We start from the raw sequence: 13,363 nt of genomic DNA, 5'->3' as shown, positions 1-13,363 counted from the left end.
TTTTCCGAAACTGTTTCACCGCAGAAGGAGGTTTCGCTGGGTTGTCTCAAAACATCCAGTTATTCGACATTGACGTAACTGATCGAGCAATAGAAACTAAAACCGCTCAGTAGTGGAAAGGTATATTGATTTGAGAAGATGTCTTTAAGGTCCTATACACAACTTTCTCCCTTTCCAGCAGAAGTTAATCGTAGATCGAAAAAGCGACGAAGCTTTCCGAGCCACTCGAAAAAATCACACATGGTTGAATGCCTAACTCGTTGTAGTTGCAGAATAAATGAACCCTTTTTATACCCATGGATGATGACCGTTTTGGAGGACGGAAGTCTCCTCGATAAGTAACCAAACTGATTCAGCCAACAGAAGTCTTGTGATACTCATCAAATAGGATAGCAGCAATGTACGGAATAGAGTGGAGGAGGTAGCCTGTAGATGCGTGCGGTCCACTGGGCCTGATCGTAGTAGTCGTAGTAGTATTCGATACAGTTCCGAAATGTCATCTAGTGGAGAACATACGAGAATATCGGATATCGGACCTGATTTATAATTTTATGCGGTAACTCACTCCATAAGTAATTTAACACAACTCTTTTAATGGAAGAAAAGTGATAGTCGGAAAGATAACTTCAAAGGTACCACAGCGAGTTATGATATGGCTATAACTGTTCACACTTTACAAAGTATAAAAGAAGTATGCCATAATTTGGGAGGTGGTAGTTTGGACGAAAACATAAGCAAAATTTCCCGAAGATATGAGGTCTAAGATACATACTTTTAGAGCTACGTGTACTTGGTGATACTGTAAACTGCATTCACAGTTCATTGCAAAAACGACAGGTACGTTAATTCTAACAGAACCGGTATGTATTTTGAACAGCTAATAAAAAACTTTTGAGTTTTCTCTGGTGTTGCCAGAAAATTGATGCCTACTGTTTCACAAAGAAAATACCAAACTCAATTTTGATCACCTCCTGTAGAGATGTCTCACAAGTGCAGGTCGTATGTAATAGCTTGTAAAACTACGACACAGTGCCGCACTTATTTTCCAGCTACTTGCTTTCATAAATTTAAAACCATTTTTTAACTGTATGTACTTGGGAATTTAATCATAAATGATATTTTATGAGACTGTAATATATGCAGGAAGAATATATAACAAATAATTATGTCAAGTCGTTGTAGTAAATAGTCTGGCAATGTCAGGGATGTAACGATAATGTCGTTGGCGTAAGAACGGGCGGAGTGATGAGTTGCGAACAATCTGACGCTATATAGTATCTATGAAGTGTTGCTAGTCGCAATTAAAATTTTTATTAAAATTATTTCATCACAGATTTGCGTCTTTAGTGTTCATTTAAAGGGTGTTTTTTACATCTAAACTCGCGCATGACCTTTGTTGTCCAGTATTTGCGTGAATTCAGTGTCATTACCTATTTACCAAATGCAGCTTTCAATCGATTTGGAGATGGAAAACCTTTTATTGTGATTTGTGAATTCATTCGTAAAACTTTGTGATACATAATCACAGCTTTCTACAGTAAGACTGCCGACCGTTACCTTTCTTTTTTTTTTTTTTACTTTTATAAGGTTGTTGTACACAGCAAATACTCGTGCAATAACAATCGGGTTGTAACTGTCTAAATACTAGCGGTAAGCATCGATCTTCGTATTAGATGCTTTGTTTCTATTTACTGCGCACCTATTTTATACACAGGAGAATATATGCGAGTAATATGTTGTGATACAACAATAATGTGGTCCCACTGGTTTATTCAGTTGCTTACTGCACTCTGCAGATGATTCGATATATCAAACAGCTTACAGTAGACGATATAAGCTTCACAACAACGAAGATTAACAAAGTGCTCATTCGAAATAAGATATGCATTTTAAAGTCTTCTTGATTATTTTTTTTTCCGTGTTTCGACCATACAACCATCTTCCAATACATGGAAATTGCTTTTCACACGAATTAATACATGAGAAATTATGTAAAATGGAGGTAAGAAATTTTTTTTTAACGTGAATGATAGATATATTCTGCCAATACTTACCAGCAACAAGCAACAAAGCAGCCTTCATTTTACGCGACAAAAGCTAATACTGCTCCTTGCGTTATATTTCTATTTATATATGTTTAGACACCCGATGGCATCATCGACTGTTATCGTTAAGTTCCCTCCTGAGTTTCCGTTTAGTGTACTCTGGTTGCAGCAACTAGAAGCAGATTGACTCTCCTTGTACTTGAAAGGATCTGTTATCGTTGGCTATGTCATGCGTACGAGGTGCATTCAAGTTCTAATGCCTCCAATTTTTTTCTAGTTAACTACTCACCCGAAATCGATGAAACTGGCGTTACGTTTCGACGTATTCGCCCTGCGGACGTACACATTTTTCACAACGCTGACGCCATGATTCCATGGCAGCGGCGAAGGCTTCCTTAGGAGTCTGTTTTGACCACTGGAAAATCACTGAGGCAATAGCAGCACGGCTGGTGAATGTGCGGCCACGGAGAGTGTCTTTCATTGTTGGAAAAAGCCAAAAATCACTAGAAGCCAGGTCAGGTGAGTAGGGAGCATGAGGAATCACTTCAAAGATGTTAACACGAAGAAACTGTTGCGTAACCTTAGCTCGATGTGCAGGTGCGTTGTCTTGGTGAAAAAGCACACGCGCAGCCCTTCCCCGACGCTTTTGTTGCAGTGCAGGAAGGAATTTGTTCTTCAAAACAGTTTCGTAGGATGCAACTGTTACCGTAGTGCCCTTTGAAACGCAATGGGTAAGGATTACGCACTCGCTGTCCCAGAACATGGACACCATCATTTTTTCAGCACTGGCGGTTACCCGAATTTTTTTTGGTGGCGGTGAATCTGTGTGCTTCCATTGAGCTGACTGGCGCTTTGTTTCTGGATTGAAAAATGGCATCCACGTCTCATCCATTGTCACAACCGACGAAAGGAAAGGCCCATCCATGCTGTCGTTGCGCGTCAACATTGCTTGGCAACATGCCACACGGGCAGCCATGAGGTCGTCCGTCAGCATTTGTGGCACCCACCTGGATGACACTTTTCGCATTTTCAGGTCGTCATGCAGGATTGTGTGCACAGAACCCACAGAAATGCCAACTCTGGAGGCAATCTGTTCAACAGTCATTCGGCGATCCCCCAAAACAATTCTCTCCACTTTCTCAATCATGTCGTCAGACCGGCTTGTGCGAGCCCGAGGTTGTTTCGGTTTGTTGTCACACATTGTTCTGCCTTCATTAAACTGTCGCACCCACGAACGCACTTTCGACACATCCATAACTCCATCACCACATGTCTCCTTCAACTGTCAATGAATTTCAATTGGTTTCACACCACGCAAATTCAGAAAATGAATGATTGCACGCTGTTCAAGTAAGGACAACGTTGCCATTTTAAGTATTTAAAACAGTTCTCATTCTCGCCGCTGGCGGTAAAATTCCATCTGCCGTACGGTGCTGCCACCTCTGGGACGTATTGACAATGAACGTGGCCTCATTTTAAAACAATGCACATGTTTATATCTCTTTCCCGTCTGGAGAAAAAAAATCGGAGGCCTTAGAACTTGAATGCACCTCGTATTATCAGCATTACAACTATAGCATCCAATAAAACTGGTTACCATACTGGGTCGCTTAGTTTGCTTTTTTCTTCCTTTCCTTTTTTTGCGTTGTGTGTTACTGTAGTAGAGGCGAGGAAACGAAAAGATGTTTGTCCAGGGACATTAACTGCCACGGCTCAGCAACACAATTGGGTTGATATTTTCATACACGTCTTAGGGGTAGTATTTGTCAAATCCGCTATGAGAAGACAAATTTCTACTAAAGCGACTTTATAGAAATTGCTGATAATACTTATTAACATTAGTAAAACTCAATTTAGGCACAGGCAAGAAAGGATTTTTTTTTCTCTCAATAAGGCCTATCTTTTATGCAGTACGGCTCGAATCCTGATGAAAGGAGGTGAACAAAAGTCAGTGATCGTTTATATCATACACCGTCCAGTATAAAGAGCTCTCCATTTTTAAGAGGAAACTCTTGTGCCTAGAGGATTGCATGCCCAGGAACTTCAGTACCTAGATACTACAGTCTAGTTACCAATCTTAGAATCATATGAGGGAGTGTACTCTAGAGACTATGTAAGCAGTTTCCACCATCTTCTATATTTTTTTATTAGTCTTAGACGTGAGGTTGTGTTTTTTGCAGCATTTGTAGTTTTTTCGAGATCTATACCTTGAAGTCCTGTGTAATGCATTAAATCTATTTGAAATATACGGTTAATTCATTAGTTACGGACTGTTAAGCAAAGTTATACGTATATTTTGCAGTGGATTAAATTTGGGAGCGCAATATCATATGGACACGTAAGATTCCCCTCCTTAAAATACCGTTTTGCGTGTCAAGAAGAACCAACCGACGCCTTCTGTAGGTACTATAAGTCATATGAAAGACTAGACGAGCATTATTTGTTAGGATTGAGTCTAGCTACACAATTCAAAACGAAAATGGGAAATATCTTGCAAACCTCTAGAGAAAGGGCACGTAACGACTCTTTAGGAAAGGCATCCTATATAAAGTACTGGCGGTTTCGGAATACTGCGTAGCTCGTGCGCCTTAATAAGTAATAATTTAACACTGGACGATGTTGTGACTTGGGAAATGGTAAATCCTTCAGTTTGGCGGAGTAAATTTTGTAATGCAGAAAAAGACTGGAGCACATAAAAAGTGGATAAGAAATAAGGAAATATTTTAAAGATCAAATACCCAGCTGGCTAGAAGCGAAAATATGTAAATTGTTTCGTATTACAACCTTGTCCCCTACCCTTCTGGTAGAGGGAAAGTCACACAAGGAACGAGAAAGAGCCGATGCTTCACACATCACTAACAGCTCCACAGAGGTACACATACGTACTTCACATGATAAATGTTTAATTGTTTTGGGTTTTAGTGTAAATAGCATATTAGATATATATGTAGTTAATTATGTCACATTGTCCTTAGAAAAATGAAGTGAAATAAATTTTTTTAAATGCCTTGAACCTCGCATTTTGCAAAATCAGACATAATATCTGGTGGGACACCGCAATCACGTTTTATAAAATGCTATTTATAATCCGTCTTGATTGCAAAAATGTCTATTCACCTGGCTGGTTTCCTTCCCTCTAGAACCATCTTCAGATATGCAAATTTCGGTTACAGTAGTACCCTTCCGCACACAGCAACCTTCACATGCTGCATCCTGTAACCTAAATTTGCAGATCTGAAGATGGTTCTAGAGGAACAGAAACCAGCCACGTGAAAAAACATTTTTGAAATAAGTAACATAGACTTGAAACTCGTGCACAGAGACGTTGTGGGCCATACAGATTTAAGACCATGGTCAATTCAAGTTGCATGGCACTTCCCCAAATGTCTTGCAACAAGACGAATATCCGTTCGCTCTTCCTATACCTAGCGAAGAACTATGAATAACAATCAACATCGGTTCACAGCGTTCAGATCTTGCAAACAGCAAACTCCGATGTCACTGTATTTTTTTACGTATCCTGCTACCGTTTACGTTCCTACTGCTTCTTTCGAATGGTTATATACTTACTATCTTTTAACCAGTGGTCTGAGAAAGACATTTGGAGAGATTTTCTCCATTAGTAAGTCTATTTTTTTTCTTTGGGTGTCTTCACGAAGAAGACGAAATTAATAACATTAAAAACAAAGTAAACCAAACAGTTTGACGACATGTTAACTGTTACCTGGAAGCAATCATGGCAGAGACGACATCCTGTTAAGTTTTACTGAAGAATTTCACTATCGTTTCTCATCTGGAACTACCTCTCGCTCTGTATCAAATAAGTGGACAGATTTGTCAATAAAGATGAACTCTGTGAAAACTTCTGCAGAGGTCTTCGTATTTACTGTTGGTACAGCAAATGTCAAACACTCCTTTCTTACAGAGCACACGCACTTCTATTCCCACAGCCCCTGCAGAACATGAATAGGAAGCCACGAATGTAGACTTCCTTTGACTACATCCCCATTAACAGTATAATATCCATTTTGTTGATGAGCTTTTAATTGCTTCTTCTTTGTCTGTTTCGTAAACAAAGTGGTGGGCTACTTTTGTACTTTTGACTAACAAGAAATAGCTTTGACAACGAAGTTTCGGAACCGCACAGAACCATGTTTAAAATAACACCCGATTGTAGAAAAACCAGTGGTCAGTATAATTTCTATGCAGAAGGTTATGTTCTACCACACGTAGCATTTTTTTACAGAGAAATAAAGTAACATGATGTAAGTAAAAGGTAAATAGGGAATTGGAAGAACATTAACACCTAATTCAATGACGTCAGTGTAACATGCATTTTCAGTCAACACTGCAAAAATACTCTGCCCAAAGTAATCATATAGCTCAAAACACACACATCCTACACACCTGATAGTGCTTATACTAATCCTCATTCTGCAGATGCGGGAGTTTTTCAAACAATGTGAAAGAGAACAAGGTCAGTAACTCACTAAAGCCACGTTTCTATATTCAAAATCACTCTCGTATTCAATCAGTCCAGTAACAAAAGTGACTTTAATTACAATTTTTAATCATAATGTGGGTATGTCAGTGTCATAACAGGCCTTTTGAAAGTATATTGCAACATATGCATGTACTCTGTTGCAGAAACTTGATAGTACATCACAGAGCGAAGTGTAACATTACAAACTTACGTGAATCTTCGCTTGTGTTTTCGACCATTGTAGTCCTACATACTCACCAATCCTTCTGATGTAGAGCTTATGCTGGCGGAAGATGTAAACATCAAGAGAGGGTAGTGAATGTTGATTTCAGTGGAATATATTCAGCGTAACTTCTTTGTTAGGAAAACTTGCACCTAGACGAGTACGGAGCTTATATCCTCACCAATACGCAACAACAGGTTCCTTTCACTTGCACGTGTTCGCCACGGACTGAAGTTACAAATCATTTCATGGTGCTCTTTGGTCATTGTTCTACTTTCTTGCTTCCGTATGAATGTTTCTTGGACAAGTTGTATCAAGTTCCTTTGAGATATTGAGAGCAACAGTGCCTTTTGCCTCTTGAAAACAGATGTGCAACTTGTTTGCTAGTCCGTCTGTCATTGATAAAGCGACATGAGTTGTGTATGTGTGGGTAGAACTATGTAGAGAACTACAACACACCAGCTGTAGTTTTCCCTGGTTGTGGCACAGTGTAGATGGTAAAGACATTTCGTACTGGAATTGGCTCTGGTCACTGTTCCAAACATTTTCTGTCTCCTCACCCTGCACTGTCATAAACACGTTTACCTCTTCCACAAACTGTTGTGACATCTGACGTACACTAATAACGGCTTTTGTGTCTTTCTGTGTGACAAATGTAGTAAAATGCCTAGATGAATTGCGATACTCAGCTCCAAGACTGTCGATAAAAGAATTCGAAGCTTTGAAATTGTCTAAGTCAACCAATTTAGACGCTTCGAGTGCCCACATCTGCAGATGCCAACAGTGAACTGTAGATCTACACGACCTCTCTCTATCAGACTGTGATACCACATGCTCTTTCAGAGCTCTCAATTGGGACAGTCAGCTTTCTTTCAAAAGATCTCCTGCTGCCTTTCACTATACACACAATTTACAATTTATCGGTTATATAATTTCCTTTTAATGCGCTTATAGTATCTCGCTAGTTGGCTACAGGAATTGAAGTCACGACTGCCACAGTTTTCATCAATGTTTTCTAGCGAGCTGTCGTCAATATCTTCTATTACAATGGATTTCGACGGTTTGCTTGCAGATAGATCGTACTCAATTTGACTGGACTGCTGCTGTTGCTCTGGAGATGGACGTCGAGTAGTGTTTGAATAGCCACCTTCAAGTTCAGGTTCTTCCTATCCATCAAAATCAATATCCCTATCTTTATATTTTAATGTTTATCATTTTTAACTAGCAGCCAGTAGATTTATACAGGTGCGGAATTGTTAAATTACTTAGCTTTACCCGAATGTTTTCCGTTTAATGGTGATATTTTATGTTGTGTGTAATGCAATATCGGTCACCGCTATGAAAATATATACTGTACTAATTCAAATGAAATTCATACCACCACCATAGTCATAAAACGAAAGTCGATTTTAGTAAAACATAAGGTATCTGTACAAACAGCGTGGCTGCATTACATTCAATTTCTAAGGTATTATTCATTCTGGACACTGAAAGAAACTGTGTTTACTTGCTGTCCCATGTCACAATTAAGTGGTACAATAATGTGGCATGCCATAAATAAAATAAATAAAATTTGCATATTGATTTTCGATTTGATTTCTTTTAGCGGTGCCACAAAACAGATAAAAACGTATCCTCCGCCGAGACTGGTATCAGGAAACAAAGCAGGCACACTTCCCTGGCAACCAAGCTACTCATAGCAAGCGAAATCTTACAGCATTGTGCTCTGCCTAGCTCCTCCACTCATGGCTATGAAGGATGGTCTCACGACGTAATATACGAGAATAATAGCAGTTGTAATTTTTCCTCCTATCTACGTGATTATGTAGCTCTCAATTCGTTCTAGCAATCAATTATTCATGATAGGAAACACAGTCATAGCTCAGTCACTCAAAATGATTCTGAAATTTTACTTGTTAGAATGAAATCAGGTGATGATTCTTCTTCTCTGCAGGCTCGCGCTTTGCGGCAGTCTGCTAAATGTACAAATAAAATGCCTCGTAATTTTGGGAGCGTTGTATAATCAGTCGGGAAACCACAGATCAAGCGCATATTTGGCTTTGATGAAGTTTAACCTTCCGAAGAAGTAATGGAGCTCTTGGATTATTAAATACAAGTTCATATACAGTCTTTCGGAAGTTCTCTTCTGATTAACAACCACGCAATATATCGATAAATATCATTAATTCCCAAATGTCAAATACACACCTTTTGTATGAAGGAGCAATCTATATATATATTTCCTTTTTAATCGTACAGTTCGCATCAGTTATCTTCTGTGATAAATCTCAATAATCAGATTACAGTTCTTCAAAACAAAGCTCAGCCTAATCGGCACGAAGACAATCTCCGAAGCTTTCCTTTTTTTATGTCTAACAACCATCAGAGAGAGTACTACAAAGAATAATTATGCGCTCATGGCATAGCTATTGCATGAAACTATTTTGCGCATGGATTCTGCGATTCTGAAGATAGAAAATTTGTAAACGTCATCCACGGGTAGAATTGTATCAGAAAAATTCATGGAATATAAAGAGATATTACAATTGCCCTTCGCAGCGAGCAAAGTTAATGATAATACACTTTGAGAGCTAACAGAAAAAATTTGATGGGTTGTTTATTCAAAAGAGGAATATTTAGAATTAGTAGAATTTTACTATAGAGAGTATGGGTAACATGTTAAGACAATAAGTTACGTGAATACCTAAGCTGTAGCTTTTACATGTACCGGGGTATACCCGCATCATGAGTACATAACCAGGGAAGATGTAGATTGGTGTAATTACAAAAAAGGTCGTCCCATTTGGGAACTGGCCTTCACAGGGAAACCCTGGAAAACCCGGAAGAATAGACCCCAGCTCAGGTATGAAAGAAGATAGGAAAGCCTAAATCCAGTAATATTGAAATATATAGAAGCTCCATAGAGTAGATCGAAGGAAAAATGCCTCATAGACAAAAACAATTTTACAATATTGCTCAAAAAATATTTCAAAATTCTTCTTTCGACGATGTAGCCGGCGATCTCGTATTGAAGTCGATGGAACAGGAACACTGGGTACGGACACCGGGTAGGCGACGTACAGCGTTTGGTGGAGGCGGCACGTAGGACAGGCGATGGCTTATGGTACAGGATAGATGCTGGTAATTTGCCGTAGAAACAGGAAGATGATCTCAGGAACAGATGGTCAGGGACGTGAACATGAAACAGGTTTAAAGTGGAATAAGAAAAGGTTCTGACTGAATAAATCCCTGGAAGAGAGTGGATTAAGGCAACGAAGTCCATATTTCATCGTTGAACTCAAAATCGGAGTGGATTCTTACATTCTTCCATCTGTACTAGACTGGAACATCCATCAGTCCTGACAATTGCGAAATTGTTTGTAGTCCTCAATACCAATTACAACTGCTGATTGTCGAAAATATTGCCAAATAGACTGTGGGCATTTAAATTTTGTTGTAGCTCATATCGAATGTATTCCTCTCAATTTTTTTTAAAAATCTAATCTTCGTTTTGTTATAGTGCAGGTGGAAGTATAGCATTGAATCTGTCGGAGGTTTGCTTTCAATTACGAAAATATGGATAAAATTTAAGTTTACACCTGATGAAAAATTTTAAACATAGGCATATGACACTGACTCCACAAAAGGAATAATTTCTAGAAAAAAATTATCTGAAAAATTTTCATTATTCTTATAATTAATTCATTTATAGATCCACTTCCAAATAAATATCATTAATGATGACGTATGTTCATTTAACAAATCGTCCACTCGCAGAATCTTCTTCATCCTCTCATTAACATTTATGGAAATATATTTCACCAATTATGTCCATAATATGAAACACACAAACTGCTATTCTTAAAATGTTAATTAATATTCTTCAGTTAATTCTCCTGGTAGAGAAGGCATAATGAAAAATCTAAAACTTTAATAATTTTCTCTCGCGCAACCAGAGAGTTTCTTCAATTGTTTGCGGCAGTAACCTTATCGACTGTTGCTCCATTTCACAGTTCATTTGTTTTCTCCCGCGAACAGCGCACATCATACACACAGCGTATTTACCTACATATCCCGCATTGTACAAGTTTCACAGGCAATTCTCACACAAATGCCGTGTCTTGAGGAAATGTGGATGCACTTTCATTGTATATCACTATGGCTTCTGCTCATAGTCCACACTTACAAACACTAGTAATTAACAAATTCTTCTACCTATCTTAAAATTTTGTGCTAAACTATCACAGGAGTAATCTCACTGTCTCTTAACCTATCACAGGAGTAATCTCACTGTGTCTTAACCTATCACAGGAGTAATCTCACTGTCTCTTAACCTATTACAGGAGCAATCTCACTGTCTCTTACCCTTTAGACAGCATAAACTTCTTGATATTTATATACACATTCGACTCATAGTCAAATTCCACTCTAAATTCTTCTCCATATTTGGTATCACAGATCTACGATCCTTCAAAAAATTTCTTAATATCATTATGCGGGAATAATCCCTTTATTCTTTTCGATTTGGGATATGCCAACAAGTATGATCCAGGATTTGGTATATTTACAATAACATATGGTCCGCTATAAATAAGATTCCATTTCTTTACGTTCTTCATCAGTTTCGAGGAATGGATGTGTCGCCTCAATAAAACCTTTTCTCCAAGATGAAACGTCTGGATCCGGTGAATCCGTTTATCATATGTCAATTTCCGTTGTATTGCCTTTTTAGTTAAGTTGACAAGTGCGAGTCGAATCTTTTCCTCCCATTTTAAATTCTGGTCTTCATACTTTGGCAGATGGTTTATCCTGAAGTTCTTTTCAATCTGACTAAACATAAGCTCTGTTGGAGTAAAGTTAGTTGAGGTATGTGTCAGATTATTAAATATTTGTTCAAATTATGACAAATAATCAGCCCATGATGTTTGTTTACTGTGACAGTACGTACGCATAAATCGGTTTAATTCTCGGAAAACTCGTTCTATTGGACTACCTTGTGGATGGTAACATGATGTCAAAATTTGTCGAATACCAAGCTGTGTTAATGTTTGCTTTCATTTAAATCCAGTAAAAATTCTGGCATTATCTGTAATTATGGATTTCGGTAAACCTACATGTGGAAGATAGTCACGCACCAATCTCACTACAACAACTCTGGAAGTAGCACACTTTAACGGATATAGTTATACATATTTCGTAAACACGTCAAAGAATCCAACAATGAATTTGATTCCTCCTCTTGATCGTGGGAGAGGGCCGCAGATATCACACGAAATTAACGCCCTTGGCTCTCGTGGAATAATTGAATGGAGAACATGCTTACTACTTCTATTATCCGGTTTTGCCTTTTGACAGAGTAAACAGTTTTGTATTGTTTGGTGCACTTTCCTCCGAATATTCGGAAAATAACAGTATGCTCCTATTTTATTGGCACATTTAATTACATCAAAATGTCCCCATAATAAGTGGGTAAACCAAATTAATTTTTCCTCATATTCCTTCGGGATACATACACACCAACGTGGATTGTTGTCCTTCCCACATCTGAAGAATAATACTCCATTTACTAATTTATAATGATCTAAACTAGTCCTTGAATTTTGTTGTTCCTTTAGCTGAATTATCTTCTTCGATCGAGGGTCTTTTAGTTATAAATTTCCCATATCTCTACAAAGATGTACATAATAAGTCTTGTAGATATTGTCCTGCAACAGTAATAATGGAAAATCCGAAGTATTTACTGCTTCTATTTCCGGCGTTAAACCTTCTGGGGAACTTGACAGTGCATCCGCAATAATATTTAATTTGCCGGACACAAGAATAATTTTGAATTGGTACTGTTGTAGTGTCATTGTCCAACGTGACAGTCTAGAATGTAATAATTTACATGTTTGCAAAAAGGTTAGTGATTGATGGTCACAATACACAATCGTTTACGAACCATATAAATAATAGCTAAACTTCTTGAATGCCCAGATAACCGCAAGTGCTTCAAGTTCTGTTGTCGTATAGGCTCTTTCACAGGGCGATAACACTCAACTAGCAAATGCTATCGGACAGAATGTTGGTACACCTTTTATTTTCCTTATTTGGAAGAGACAAGCACCTAATCCAACATCCGATGAATCCGTGGACAGACAGAACTCACAATTCATATCAGAGTGACATAATAAGGATGCGTTAACGAGTTGGTCTTTAATGTCTCGAAAAGCTAGTTGACATTCTTCAGTCCATTGCCATGGCACATCCTTCCGTAGAAGCCCGTTTAATGCCTCAGAATTCATGGCTTGAGTCTTTATGAAACGACGGTAGAACGATGCCATACCTGTAAATCCCTTCAGCTGTCTTTTATTCCATGGTGGTGGAAAATTTTGAATTGCACTTACCTTCTTCTCGGTAGGCAGAATACCTTTCGCATCTATCAGATGTCCTAAGAACTTAATTTGTAGTAAAGCAAAATGAGACTTTTGTAAGTTTACTGTAATTCTGGTTTTCTTGAAAACAGCAAAAATCCTTTCCAAAATATGCAAATGTTAAGTCGTCAACAAACACAGTTATACGACTACGCAATTCTGGTCCAAGAACATAATCCAACGCTGAAATAAATATTCC

General features: G+C 38.2%; 2 protein-coding genes across 4 annotated transcripts in view; one reads left to right on the top strand and one right to left on the bottom strand.

The window, feature by feature from the left end:
- LOC126236552 (uncharacterized) overlaps window positions 1–2,084 on the bottom strand; it is a 325,419-nt gene extending 323,335 nt beyond the window's left edge. The window contains exon 1 of the transcript XR_007544942.1: window positions 2,055–2,084. The gene's annotated coding sequence lies outside the window, so the exon portion shown is untranslated. The remainder of the gene's footprint in view (window positions 1–2,054) is intronic.
- LOC126236547 (uncharacterized) overlaps window positions 1–13,363 on the top strand; it is a 342,194-nt gene that overhangs the window by 39,269 nt on the left and 289,562 nt on the right. The gene's annotated exons all lie outside the window — the stretch shown is intronic.

The sequence above is a fragment of the Schistocerca nitens genome, chromosome 2, assembly GCF_023898315.1.
Source record: "Schistocerca nitens isolate TAMUIC-IGC-003100 chromosome 2, iqSchNite1.1, whole genome shotgun sequence".
Lineage (NCBI taxonomy): Eukaryota > Metazoa > Arthropoda > Insecta > Orthoptera > Acrididae > Schistocerca > Schistocerca nitens.
Note: the sequence above shows the minus strand (reverse complement) of the source record. Positions and strands in the feature narration are given on the sequence as shown.